This window comes from Petaurus breviceps, unplaced genomic scaffold (genome assembly GCF_028583685.1).
Source record: "Petaurus breviceps papuanus isolate PSGF00001 unplaced genomic scaffold, PetGlider_PUasm1.0 90743, whole genome shotgun sequence".
Classification (NCBI taxonomy): domain Eukaryota; kingdom Metazoa; phylum Chordata; class Mammalia; order Diprotodontia; family Petauridae; genus Petaurus; species Petaurus breviceps.
This window is the reverse complement of record NW_027187332.1, coordinates 3998818-4014273: the sequence shown is the minus strand read 5'-3', so window position 1 is coordinate 4014273 and position 15456 is coordinate 3998818. Positions and strand designations below refer to the sequence as shown.

General features: G+C 36.1%; 1 pseudogene; it reads right to left on the bottom strand.

Annotated features, from left to right (window-relative positions):
* Window positions 1-300: 300 nt before the first annotated feature.
* Window positions 301-15456, bottom strand: part of LOC138145716 (receptor-type tyrosine-protein phosphatase epsilon-like) — a 28541-nt pseudogene continuing 13385 nt past the window's right edge.

Sequence of the window (15456 nt, the reverse complement as noted above, 5' to 3'; positions counted from 1 at the left end):
AGAAAGCTATATAAGCCCTGATGTGTAGCTTTGTTTTTGGGGACTCACTTTGAGAAGTGTTCTGTGATTTTATCTGAATTATGGGAAGCCGTTGTTGAGAGTCCCCCAGCTTTGAAAAACCCAGAATGTGGAAACCCAGATGTTGACTGGGTGTGGATGTAATGGTTGGACAGTTTGGAAATCTGTCTACTTGATGTTTCTGTCTTCATAATTATGCCTGTATACTTTGAGGTTCAGGGTGCTGACCTTTTCTCGGGAACAAGGTAAACAATATATGTCTGACTGATTAAAGTAAGCTTGTTAACCCCCCCCCCAAAAAAAAAGGGCTTCGCGCTGCCGCTGCCGCTGCCTCTGCTGCTGCCGCCGCCATCGCAACCACTGCCAACCGCCGCCAGCCACCGCAGGACCGCTAGCTCTGCTTTCACTTTCTCTCGCTTTCCGCTTTCTCTTGCTCTGCTATGTCAGCACGTCCATGGGGCATGGAAGATCTTTAAATCCCATAACCCTTACACTAGTTCAGGGGGAAAAGGTCAGCACCCTGAACTTCAGAGTATACAGACAGAATTATCAAGACAAAGAAACAAGTAGACAGGTTTCCAAACTGTCCAACCATTATATCCATATCAAATCAACATCTGCGTTTTTCAAAGCAGGGGGGCTCTCAGCAACAGCTTCCCAGAGTCTCATCTGATCGATTCACAGTACACTTATCAAAGTGAGCCCCAAAACAAAGCCTTAAATCAGAGTTTATATAGCCTTCTCCTGGCTTAGAGAATGTGACAAACTTCTGTACCCACTGGCCAATCAAAAAGTATCTACTGACAAACAAGCCCCCCAACCCCCCAGGCTCCAGGTGCACTTTAGCCTAGGGGCAGGGGAGATCTTAAAAATTTACATTTCCATTACATACTGGTGTATGAACACATATTTGTATATATGTTTACAGGTATATGCAGATAGAGAGCACAGAACCAATTTATTAGGAAGAGATGATACTTAAAATGTGAAATCAAGAGGTGAGAGAGGATTATAATGAGAGGAGATAGGGAGAGACAAAATGAGTTTAACTATCTCGCATAGAAGAGGCAAGGGAAATGGCTACAATAGGGCTGGGGAGAACAGACAGGCAAAAGGGAATGGGTCAACGTTATTTTGTTTGAATTTTGCTCAGGGAGGTAATGACTTACATAATGAATAGGGTATCTCACCCTATAAGAGAGTAGGAGGGAAGGGGATGAGAGGGGGGAAGATGGAAGAGAGGCTGGGGGGCAAGGAAGTTGGAAGCACCAACCTTTGGAAAAGGACTTGATCAAAGTGGAGAATAGAATGAGTGGGAGGTGGAATAGGAAGGAGGGAAATATAGTTAGTATTTTACAACATATCTACTATGGTAATGTTTTGCATTATCTACACATGTACAACCTATAATGAATTGCTTATCTTCCCTGTAAGGGTGGTTGACAAGGGAGGAAAGGAATGACTCTGGAAATCAAAATTTAAAAATTAAATGTTTAATATATATATAGACATACACACACTACTATTAATACTATTTTACATGTAATTGGGAAAGAATTTATACAGGCACTGGGGCATAGAGATCCACCTGCCCTCCTGGAAAAGTTGAAGGGGGTATGGGAGGAGATATGGGAGAGAGCAGATTTTGTGAGGGAATATCCTGTGGGACTGCCATTTTGGGGGGTGGGTAAAGGAAAAACGGGGAGAAAATTTGTAAATCAAAATCTGGCAGAAATGAATGATATAAATCAGAATTTAATAAAGCATTTGAAAAAAATGTTTAAGCTTCAAAAGCAACTGAATCATGTGAACAACTGTCATGTATCTAGGCTCATGCTTTTAAGTGTTCTACTATATGGAATAAGTAATGTTGAATAAAATGTACCTCCTGGGAAAAAAAAAGAAAAAATAATAATTCTGCATGTTGTTTGAAGAAGGAAAGGAAAAGGAGGAGGAAGAGAAGCTTGAAACTTCAGATCTTTCACAGTATCCTGAATAAATATCTCATTTCTCTTCATAAAATCACCCTTCTCTTCCTTTATTAAAAAACACACATAACAAGAGACATTTTATCCTGTGTAAGTCCTTATAACAGCAACCACTTACAAAATGGGTTAAAAAGAATGAGTTGTGGTGTGGGAGTGGATAGTGAGTAGATTGTTGTTAGATTCTAAGATTTGATATTTCTTTGAGCAGGGGTTAGATTGGTTTCTCAATCATCACTAAGGAAACGTGTATAATTTTTAATAATAGGCTTCAATAGAAAAATGTGTTTTTGTTTACATCAGTTTTTAAAGTAGGAAATTTTTGGGTAGAGTGAATCACTCCTTTCTGTGAATACTAACATAGACTCCTGCAAGACCTATGAGGATGCAAATGTTCCAAGTTACATAGCAATCTTGTTTCATGGTCAGCTATATAATAGAGAGGAAGTGTTTACTTTCACCAGATAAGAAATATAATTGCAATGGTTAAATACCTTGAGGCTTTTAAGGGAAATATAAAATTGTATTTAGTTAAGTATCCTAAAAAGGGGGTAGAGTATGGTGTTTTATAAAACTAGATATAGTATGGCTGTTGAATTTATAGTAGCATGAGACTTTTCAGAAAATATTTAGTCTCTATGAGATGATAGGATGCATGGCTGGATAGTACACAAAAGCTCATTCTCATACAAAGAAATTGACACCCAGAGAAGAAACATGAGTAGACCAAGGTCATGGAGAGTGTATTTAACAGGGCTTGGATTTGAGCTCAGAAACATACCACAATGAAAGTTAATTAATTTGAATGTGGAAACTATAATTTTAAAATACCTCTATCTAGTAGATTAAATTAAATTATTCTCTAACTAAACAATGGATGGCCTAATGTAAGCTATTTTATTAAATTCTGAAAACATTCTAAATAAATAAGCACTTTTCCCCCCTTTGAATCAGGGATAGATTTTAAGGGAGGATTGAGAAGGTGAAGTCATTAACATAGAAATGATTCTTTATTTATACACAGTCTTCCAGGTGTGTTAAGTGGTTTATAGATTTTCAGTATGCATTTATAACTTTCTCAGTGACAGTGGCAAATTTTTTTAAAGGAGAGAGGGGGGTAAAACTCACTGATTTAGGAAGCCATTTTCCACATCTGCTTGACATATAGTCAAGGGAATTCTAGGTACACTAAAAATGTCTCTCAAGTGCCTAGTTAGCATAGAGAAAATCTGTGAAGTACTCCTGAAGTATTCCATTTTACAGGAGATTGCTTAACATGCTCTGAGGCTGAGCATTCAGGTGAGCTGGATTAATCTGTTAAATGGTGTGAAAAATTAGGTATCTCTAGCTGGGTTAGGACAATGAAGCAAGGCTTATAACATTGCAAAGAACTTCTAATTTCCACATTTTCTAGGATAAAACAAAGATACAAAACAAATTTTCGGGTTTTTTTTTGTTTGCTTTAGTTTTTTTTTTTTACATTATGTATCAGATAGAAAAAAAAACAGAATAGATACTTTTGTGCATAAATAGATGTACTTCCTGAGTATAATCAAAGATTTAGAAGACCCATGAAAATGCCATTAGCTTAAATACCTCAACCAAAATGTCTTAGTGCAGTTTTAAGTGGTTAAAGATTTCTATATTAAAATATGTTAATTCATTTCTGTAATTATTTTATAGACATAATTTAAAGGCTATATAAAGAAAGTGTTAAGCACCTTATACTTTCAGTATCCTCTAAAGAGTATAGAAATGTAAGTCTATGACAGTTCAGTGGTAAATAACTTGTTGATTGACAAAACTATGACTAACACTTTCATATCTGGGACTAATAATACAAATTACATTAAGATTAGTCAGGATAAAAAAAGTCCTCAGTTTAGTAGATGCTGAAGAGGGAAGAGTTTATCCACATTTTAGAGCTTCACATAATAACTAAGAGTCTTTACTATGTGCTAAGCTCTGTTTTGTTTAGTTTTATTTTTTTTTTTCTGTCCTTGGCTAATAAAGGACTCTGCGTGCTGTCAGTGCCCTCTAAATTCAGTGTCCTGTGGCAACCCCACCCCAGTTGATTGATGTATTATGGTCTAGTCTCCTCTAACTAAATAATATTCAGTGCAGAAACTATGTAATAGGATTATTTTAAAAGCCTTAAATTGGTAACCTGTTGCCATCTTTAATCATCTTTGCAGTTGAGAAGTGTTCTTATCCAACCTAATTATTCCTTCCTTCAATTTAATACTTATTTCAGTTCAAATTACTCTTTTCAATGTGAGCAAAAATGAAGATTAGCAAAGAGGTCTTTGTTTTAAATTGAAAATATCAACATTATCTAGCAACTGGACACTAATAACCTGTTAAGACATTTAAATTCATCTATTCACTTAGACCTCATCATTGTAATAGATAGCTACACTGAAAAGGTTACTCCAGGATTCTCATTGTATTAAGAATGCTACTGAATTATAAAGTTTTTTTTTTTAAACAGGGTCACCTATCAAGTTATGATGTCAAAGTGAGATTTCTTAGTGCAAGTGTTCCTTTCTTATTTGCCTATCTGACCAAGTATTTTAACAGGTTTCTGAGGTACTACACTTGAAAAATTGCAAGTAATTTTCCTTACCCAACTCTCTCACTTTCCTTTTCTGACTATGGATTTTGCCACCATGAGTCAGGGTCCAGATCTCTTCACAACTTTTCAGCCTGGAAGATCTCTCCTCTTCTCTAAATCCCTTATCACATTGCTCAGTAATTTCCCATGACCTACATTTTAAGGAATAGCCCAGGCCATCAATACTTCATTCCTCTCCCAACACCAATTCTTCAAAGTCAGGGCCTGTTATTCTCATAGACTTAATTCATACCTGCATAACTAAACACACTGCTTGGGACAAAGTATGGGTAGAGAAAAATAATAACACCAAGGACAACAAAAATAACACCAGAAGCAATAGTATCATCTAATTTATTACCAGAAATTTACAGCTGTCATAAGAAAGATTTCATTTATGTCACAAGATTAATAGTGAGAAAGGACAACCATAGAATGAATAAGGAACATCTGGAAATGCATACGGTTTTTTTCTTGTCCCTGTCTTCTCTCTGATCTTCTCTTTAAGAGCTCTCCATGAGTACTCTGGCATGCTAAAGCTGCTGCCTTCTGTGGCCTCTTTGGGAATATTCTGCCAGCTCTTTACCTCCTTAGCCCCTGGAGATGTCTTTAGCAAATTTCTATTGTAACTCAGCTCTTCCCAACAATTAGCTATTCAGTGTTTTGAAAGTCTGTCTTCTGAGTTCTTATGCACTCATTAAGCATGCATTTTGAGCAGTTTTTCTTCTGCTGGAATTACTGGTAGGACACTGTAAATTCCTATCTGAGGTTTTTATCTGAAATTCCTTTTAGCTCATAATATGTCCCTTGGCCACTAGCCTATTTCCTCTTCAAATCATGCCAGAGACTACACTTAGCAATTCTTCAGAAGTAGTGGCTAGAACAATGGTGAAGGGATTCCTTTCAATGCCCATAACGTCCCTGTTTGCCATGCAAATCAATTTGGAGCAAACCCAAAAGAGGAGCAGGTTACATGGCACTGTTCTTCATTCCTACCGATGACAAATCACTGTTCTCTGTGCATACAGATAAGGAAAGGAGGGCCTGAGAGTTTAAATTGTTTGTGCTAGGTCATATAGATTGCAAGTACTGAAGCCAGCTTTGAACCTGAATCAGATGCTATTCCCACTTTATCATATTTCTTTTAACCAAACTTTTTCCTCTGAATCCACTCCAGGCTCCCTCTCACTGATTGCCAGATCTTCTCTCTTTTTGGAGTAATCATGTCAACATTCACATCTTATGATCACTGAACATTAATATGACATCAGCCACCTACAATCTCTAGTCATTACAAATGTATTTTCCAACCTCTGCTTAGTACTAACAGGCCATGTATAAATCTAGCCTGATGCCAGGGTGTTGTTTTGATCAGATTATTACCTGCATGTTGCAGTTTGTACTTTTATTACCTGCCCTTTCCAAGAGTAAACGTTTCACAATAACAAAAAAAAAACACAGAAAGGGTTATAGGCAGTCAAAAATAAAACCAGCTTTTTTTCCTATCTCAATTTTTTTTCCAACACTTAACCTAAGGAAAGACACAGGTATTTTTTATCCTTGTCCTTCAGGGTACTTTGCTTCCTTAATATTACAAGTACCTTGTACTTATCAACACATATAACTTATAGGACTTTACATTTAATGTCTTCCTCCAAGTCTCAGAGTAACACATAAGATTCTCCTAAAGGTTTCAGGCCCTATGTAGTTTAAATTTTTCCATTCCTATTATTTTCACTCCTACGCCAAAGCAATAGTCTAGATTTAGGGTAAAAAATTCAAGGAATATTACCTTTTCATCAAGGATTACTCAAGTTCTTGATTCCAGATGTGACTGTATAATATTTTCCAAGCTCAGATATTGAAAGCTCAGTATTCATGGAGGGAATGAAACTGTAGCCAAAAAGGTATATAAGTAGAATAATGATAAAGTAGGAGTGAGTAATTCAGAATAGATAGAATAGTCAGAATTTGGGAACCTAATAGTCAGAAACTGGGAAATTCAGCTACAGAATAGCTCTGCCATAGCTGACCAGGCATTCCGTTGTATAATGAAGTCACTTTGGAATCAAGGGAAAAGCAGTAATTCTTTGTATAAAGATTCTTTTGTCATCTTCTGATCATTTCATACATCAGATGTAAGAAATTCCAAAGCACTAGAATCATAGAGAAAAAAATCAATCAATGCCCATTGATTGTACTGAGGAATTTAAGGGAACTAGAAAATAAGAAGAGTTTCTGTAGCTCTTGTGTCAAATCAGCCTAAATTTGGTGCTATGCAATTGCATGTTATAGGGAAAGCTGTACAGAGTGGGAAAACAAAATCTAGGTAGAAGGCCAGTTGAGATTTGGGAGGCACAGGAAAAACAATTTGTAGGTTCTTTTGGTTTGTTTTTGTTTTTGTCTTGGGGGTGGTAGAGGGGTGAGAGAGTGGTAATCTGATATAAACACTGGAATATTTATTTCTTAATGATTGATCCATAGCCAAAATGTACTGTGATTCAAACACAGAATTTCTATTTATTTTGTTTCTAATTGTGACATGGCAACAAAATCTAATTTGATATTACATGTAAAACAAAATGGTATTTACTTGATAAGTAGTTAAAGATTCCAAAACTCAATATAAAGTACGGTTACATGTGATACTGACAACTTGCAAAAATCCTTTAATGATTTTTAAATGGTTATTCAATACGTCTCATAATATTAATTGTATAGCACTTCTAATGTTCAACCTTAATATACTGATGTATTTATTTTTACTAACAAAGTAGAGGGAAAAGAATAATAGCCACATTAGGAAGGGACTGCAGAAGTCATAAGATGGAGTCTCAGGGGGCAGAGTCAAAATGGGGGAGTAGAAACAGGATTTCTGTACAGCTCTGGCTCCCACCTCCAATTCATATAAAAAATGGCTCTAGACAAACTTTGGAGGTACAGAACCGCCCCCCAAAAATGACACAGAGAAACTAACCTCCCACGGAGGACAGCTTGGCAAGCCAGCAGGAAGTGGTAAGATCAGCTTTCTGGAATCCCAGCCCAGCTTCCCAGGATTCCAAGGTTTTAGCCTCAGGGTGTCCTGACCAGCCATAGTCTGAAGGGAGTTCAGATCACCAGCAGCTATGGCAGAATCAAGAATTATCAACCAATAGATGCTAAGAACAAAGTGAGAGGTTAGTGCAGTGTGGACTTCACAACCTATTTTGTGGACAAAAAGATCAAAGCATGGAACAAGAGGAAGACAGTGAAGTCAGAACTGCTGCACCAAAGCTTCCAAGAAAAATATGAGCTGGTTAAAGGCCAGAGAGGACCTTAAGAAGGATTTTGAAAATCAAATAAGAGAAGTGTAGGAAAAACTGGAAAGTTAAAAGAGAACAATGAAAGAAAATTATTAACAGAGTAAAAAACCTGACTGAAGAAAATATCACCTTAAAATATAGACTAACTCAAATAGCAAAAGAGGCTCAAAAAGTCAATGAGGAGAAGAATGCCTTAAAAAGCTGAATTTGACAGATGGAAAAAGAATCTCAAAAGCTCACTGAAGAGAATCATTCCTTCAGAATTAGATTGGAGCTTATTAGAATTAGAATGGAATCTAGTGACTTTATGAGAAATGAAGATACTATTAAACAGATCCCAACAAATAAAAATAATAGAAATCAATGTGAAATATCTTATTGGGAAAACCACTGACCTGGAAAATAGATCCAGGGGAGATAATTTAAAAATCATTGGACTACCTGAAAGCCATGATAAAAAAAAAACCTAGAAATCATCCTTCAAGAAATTCTCAAGGAAAACTGTCCTGATGTTTTAGAAACAGGGGGCAAAATAGAGGTTGAAAGAATCAACCAAACACCTCCTGAAAAAGATCCCAAAAAGAAAACTCCTAGGAATATTATAGCCAGGTTCTGGAGTTCCCAAATCAAAGAGAAAATATTACAAGCATCCAGGAAAAAACAATTTCAGTTATTGTTGAAAAATAATCAGGATAACTCAGGACCTGGCAGCTTCTATACTGAGGGATTGAAAGGCTTGGAATATGATATTCTTGATGTCAAAGGAGCTGGGATTAAAACCAAGAATCACCAACCCAGAAAAACTGAGTATTATGTTTCAGGGGAAAATATGGTCATTCAGTTAAATAGAGGACTTTCAAGGATTCTTGATTAAAAAAAACAGAGTTGAATAGAAAAATTGACGTTCAGATACAAGAAGCAAGAGAAGCATGAGAAAGTAAGCAGGAAATAGAAATCATTGTTGAACTACTTATATTCCTACATGGAAAAAAAAATATAATTAAAACTGTTAAAACTTTTCTAAGTATGAGAATAGTTGAAGGGAATAGAAAAGTATATGTGTGTGTGTATTTCTATATAAGAGGGAATAAGGGCATATGAATACATATTTGGTAGTATATGTGTAAATATATATATATATATACATATATATGTATATATATATATATATATATATATCTGTGTGTGTGTGTCTATACATACACAGAGGGCACAGGACCAATTGAATGGGAAGGGATGATACTTAAAAGGTGAAATTAAGAGGTGAGAGTGGAATACAATGAGAGGATATGGGAAGAGAGAGAATGGGGTAAATTATCTCATATAGAAGGGGCAAGGAAAAATTGTTGCAATGGAGGTGAAGAACGAGAAGGCAAAAAAACATGAGTCAACCTTGTTCTCATTGAATTTGACTTAGGAAGGGAATGACATATGCACTTAATAGGGTATCTCACCCTACAGGAGAGTGGTGGGGAAGGCAAAATGAGGGGGAATAATCTAAGGGAGGGCAGGATGGGGGGAAGGGAAGTTAGAAGCTCCCACTTTTGAAAAGGATCAAAGTATAGAATAGAACAAGTGGGGGTCGCCATAGGATGGAGGCAAATACAGTCACTCTTTCACAATATATCCACTCTGGAATTATTTTACATAGCTACACATGTAAAACCTATATTGAACTGCTTATCTTCCCAGTAAGGGTGGGTGATGAGGGAGGAAGGAAACGTATCTGCAATCCAAAGTTTTACATTCAAATGTTTAAATATATATTTGTGTGTGTGTACATATATATATATATATATATATATACACATACATACATACATATTATTATGTTTTTATATGTAACTGGGAAATGAGGTATACAGACACTGTGGCATAGAGATCCACCATGCTCTAATGGGAAGTTGGAGGGGGTGTGGTGGTAGATATGGGAGAGAGCTGATTGGGGAAGTGGTTATTCAGGGGGATCAGTGTTTTAGGGTGGGAGGTAAGAAAAAAAGGGGAAGAAAATTTGTAACTCAAAATCTTGTGGAAATGAATGATGTAAACTAAAAAAATAAAACATAGAGGAAAATTAAAAAAAAAAAACTTCTCCCCATTTTATAGTAGAAGAAACTTTGTAGAAATGAAGCAGATTGACTTGCCCAAGGTAATATAAGTTGTATTGTAGATATTCTTTGAACTCAAGTCTTCTGATTCAAAAAAACTACCCTCTTTCTAAACAATTATAAAGTATCTCATGAATGCTTTCCTAGAGTCGTAACTTTAGGAAATGGAAGGCTGGGGGAGCTAAATGTATGTAAAATTGCATCTCATGTTTGACAGTTTATGATTTTCAATGTCATGAAACCAGATTATATACCAATGCCTCTTCATGTCACTGACATGAATCTCTTAATATTCTGTAAGATTATACATTATGGGAGCATTATTGATAAATCTAGATCCCCCACACACACATTTATTCCCATCATATTACTCCCCCTACAAAAAAAATTAAGCTGAAAGGTTTGGCAAGATTTTGGAGAATCACTAAATATTTAATTCTGAGTATTCATATTTTGACTTTCGGTATGAAGCCTCTCTACAGCTCTACATAAAGAATAACCTAGCTTCTGTTTGAAAACAACAAGCAATGGGGTCTACACATCAATAAACCTGTTGCATTTACAGACAGTTTAATTGTTAAGAATATATTCTTCATATTGAATTGAAATCTGCCTCACAGTACTATTCACCCAGAGAGTTTATTGCAATATTTGACATTAATAAATTCCTTGTCAGAACATGATGTCCTAGTTTTTCTGCTTGGTGGAAAAATGTGAAATTTCTGAAGTTAAAGTATTAGATGTCATAAAAGTTAACCAATGATTTCTGCCAAAAGAAAAAAATGCATTGTAATTGTATGGAGATTCCAAAATGCTTATCAAAATTAGAGCCCCATTTATTCTTTCATTCTATAATATGATTACCTTTCCAATCACCCAGGCTCATCCTGAATTATGCTTTATTCTTTCCCTCCATCATACCCCATATCTAAGCAGTTGCCAAGTCTTGTCAATTCTACTTTTCAGAATATTACACTGGTTCCTTCTCCCCACTCACACAGTCATTACCTTGGTTCACATCCCTGTCACCTCTTATCTAAACTATTGCAATAGCCTCCTAATTGAGTTCGTGGTTTCCAGTCTCTCCTCTCTCCAGTTTATCTGGTCTTTTCAATATGCTTCCCTGCTCAATAATCTTCTGCATCCTTTTGTTGCTGCTAGTATGAAATTCAACTCTCCAACTTGGCTTTTATACAGTCTTTCCCATGCTGGTTTTAACCTACCTTTAATAATTGTTATTCCCCTGTACATCTGACAAACTGAAGTGCTACATTTTTTTTACATGGAATATCAATAATTTTATACAGTTTGGCTTGTGCATCTCCTGCATATATTCTCTTTGCCATCCACTTCTTAGAATCCCTCACTCCATTCAAGGCTCCACTCCTGTCCCTTTTTCTATCAGGAATTTTTCATGATTAATGATAGTTGCTAGTCCTCTGTTCCTCCTCAAATAATCACACATATAATTATCTATGTATTTATTGCATCATCAGAAAATTGAATGTAAGTAGAGATGTTTTTCTGCTTTTTATCCATAGAACAAAGTATCATGTCTGATACACACAAACACATATTAGGCATCTAATAAGTGTAATTTGCATTATGTTAGAAATTTTAAATGATGTATACATTATTCCTCTATTAATTATATGAAATATTTATTCTACTATGTGCAAGACATATTAGATGTTGTGGAAGATGATCTTATATGGAGAGAAAATTTGGGCAGAAGTAAATACAAAACATTTTAAACATTAAGCAGTCTATCAGTGTCACAGGAGCAAGTGCTTTTAAATATTCAAATGAGAGTGATCACTTCTTTCACAAGAAAAGAAGAAAACCTTGACAGAGGATGGATTGGTGTAAAAATAATAGCTAGCACTGAAATAATTGTATAGGTTTGCAGAATCATTAAAAATAATACCACATTTTATTCCACAACAACCTCAGGCAGTAAATGATATTATTGTACCCATTTTACAGATGACAGATCTGAGGCAGAAAGAGATTAAGCAGGGGGGTGAGCCAAGACTACAGAAAAGAAGCAATAACTTTTCTAAGCTCCTTTGTGAATCTGTGAATCCTATCACTAAACCTTAAAAAGTGAATCTGAATAGATTTTAGAGTGACAGGATGCACTGGGAGACAGAGCATGGCAGAATCCAGCCCAAGGCAGAAAGTGCCCACATGGGTCTGGGGAGGTAGAGCACAGAGCATGCAGGGGCTGCACCAGCACAGACTACAGAGAAGACTACAACTGAGTGAGGAGCCCCAGCCAGCAGACTCACCCACCCTAAGGGCGATTTGCAGCCCTCTCACCAGCATCTCACCACAGGAAAGGAGGATCCATCAGAGTTGGATAAGATAAAACACAGGGCCTGCAGCAGATTCAGCAGCTTCTCCTGGGGCTATCAGCCCACAGGCTGGAAGTTTAAAAATCAACTACCTGATTTTCCAGAAGCCAGATGGCAAAGTAAACTCTAGATGCTGTGATACCCCCTCCCTGACCTAGAAAACCCAGAGATAAATGTCCCACCCAGAGAAAAATCCTGAAATAGGGGTAATAGCCTCAGGCTTAGGAGTCAAGGAGAAAGGGTGTAACTGAGGCAAGTAGGAGTCTGAAGTGAAGGGTAGGAGGGGTCCTAACAAGTCCCACCTTACCTGACCAGCAAGAGTCTGCCTAAGCTGTAGCTCAGGAGCATTGAGGAAGAAATCTGAAGTGACCAGATCACTCCTCCCCCACAGATTTCACTGTGAACCTCAAGGAAATTCAGGGGATACACTGAGAGCCCTGGCCTTGGCTTCAATCTAACCACCCAGAGGTTACAGCACACAAAGCCAACAACCAGGCACCTAGCTCCCAGCCTGAGAAGGTTGAGTCAGAACCCTTGGTACCCCAGGAGCAGAAATATACTTTAAAGGTCAGGAAATAGGCAATTACAATGGGTTGGAAGAAACTTGCAAAGGCAAGACCAAAGACAATAGATTCCCAGTATTGTAAGCATGAAAAATCACTTTCATGAGACACCATGGACTCTGTATCCACACTTGATACCACATATGGAAATACGAACTAGTCTCAAGCCCAAAAAGCATTCTTGGAGTAGTTAATGACAGATTTTCATAGCCAAATTAGAGAGATAGAAGATAAATTTAAATCTACACTGACAAAATTGGGGGAAAAACGTCTTACTAAAGAGAACAAATCCTTGAAAAGTAACATTTGTGAACCACCTGGAGAAAATACCTCTCTAAAAAAAGGACCTCCAAAAGCTAATGAAAGAAAATAATTCACTAAAAATTAGAATCAGTCAAATCAAAGTTTAGGACTCTATGATGCACCAAGAGTCAATAAAACAAAACATGAAGATTGGAAAATTAGAAGAAAGTGTAAAATATCTTAATAAAAAAAAACCTGACCTGGAGAACAAATCCAGTAGAGATAACCTAAGAATTATTGGTCTACCAGAAAGTCACGATGAAAAAAGCAGACTGGACAGCATGCTCAAAGAGATTGTCAAAGAAAACTGTCCTGAAGTCCAAGAATCAGAAAGTAAAAATAGTTATCAAAACAATTCACCAGACTCCTGAAAGAGATCCAAAATTAAAAATTGCAAGAAATATAGTAGCCAGATTCCAGAACTAGGTTAAGGAGAAAATATTGCAAGCAGGCAAAAAGAAAAAAAAAAATATTCAAATATTGTGGAACTACAGTCAGGATTACACAGGAACTATCAGCTTCTACATTAAAAATATCTGAGGGATAGGAATTTGATATCTCATACAGCAAAAGAGCTAAGACTGCAGCCAAGGATTAACTACCAAGCAAAACTGAGCATAATCTTTCAGGTAAGGAGATGGCCATTTAATGAAATAAGGGACGTCAGAATTTCCTGATGAGAAAGCCAGAGCTCAATGGAAAATTTGATCTACAATTTAAAGACTCAAGAAAGACATAAAAAGATAAACAAGGACACAAACCCACACATTCACACATGCACACACAAACATTCACATACACATGTATATAACTTGTGATGCCATAAGAACAAACTGTTTATATCCCTAAATGTGAAGCTGATAACTGTCATTATTGAAATTTATGTGATTATAATGAGATTTAAAAGGGTTATACATATAGAAAGTGTGGATATGAAAGGGACTGTCTCCCATAAAACAGAGGCAGATAGGCAGAATGGAATAAAAACCATAATGCAACAATATTCTGTCTACAAGAAACACACTTGAAACAAGGGGATATTCACAAGGTAAAGGTAAAAGGGTGGAGTAGAATATATTATGCTTCAGCAAAAGTAAAAAAAAAAGCAATGGTCACAATCCTTATCTCAGATAAAGCAAAAGCAAAAATAGATTGAATCAAAAGAGATAAGGAAGCAAACTATACTCTGCTAAAAGACACCATCGAAAATGAAGCAATATCACTACTTAACATATATACACCAATTGGTATAGCATCCAAATTCTTGGAGGAGAAGTTAAAGGAATTAGAGGAAGAAATAGATAGCAAAATTATACTAGTGGGGAACCTTAATCTCCCCCTCTCTGAACTTGATAAATGTAAGCTCAAAATACACGAGAAAGAAGTTGAGGAGGCAAATAGAATTTTAGAGAGACTAGATATGATAGATCTCTGGAGAAAACTGAATGGGGATAAAAAAAGAATATACCTACTTTTCAGTGGTACATGTCACATATACAAAAATTGACCATGCACTAGGGCATATCAACCTCAAAATTCAGTGCAGAAAGGCAGACATATTAAATGCACCATTCTCAGATCATGATGCAATAAAAATCATATGCAATAAAGGACCATGGAAAGATAGACTAAAAACTAAAAGGAACCTAAAAAATTTTATCCTAAAGAATGAGTGGGTCAAACAAGAAAGTATAGAAACAATCAGTATCTTCATTCAAGAGAATGACAATAATGGTATAACATACAAAAATTTGTGGGATGCAGTAAAGGCAGTTCTTAAGGGAAGTTTTATATCCTTGAGTGCATACATGAATAAATTAGAGAAAAGTGAAATCAATGAATTATGTATGCAATTGAAAAAGCTAGAAAAAGAAAAAAATGAAAAGATACAATTAAATACTAAATTAAAAATAATGAAAATCAAAGGAGAGATTAATAAAATTGAAGTTAAGAAAACTATCAAATGAATAAATATAATTAAGAGGGGAAGCTAGGTATTGCAATGAGTAAAGCGCCAGCCTCAGAGTCAGGATGATCTGAGTTCCATTCCAGCCTCAGTCAGCTAACACATAAAAAAAAAATCCTACCTGTGTAACCTTGGGCAAGTTGCTTAACCCCAATTGCCCTCCAAAAGACAAAATAATAATAATAGATAGATAGATAGATAGATAGATAGATAGATAGATAGATAGATAGATAGATAGAT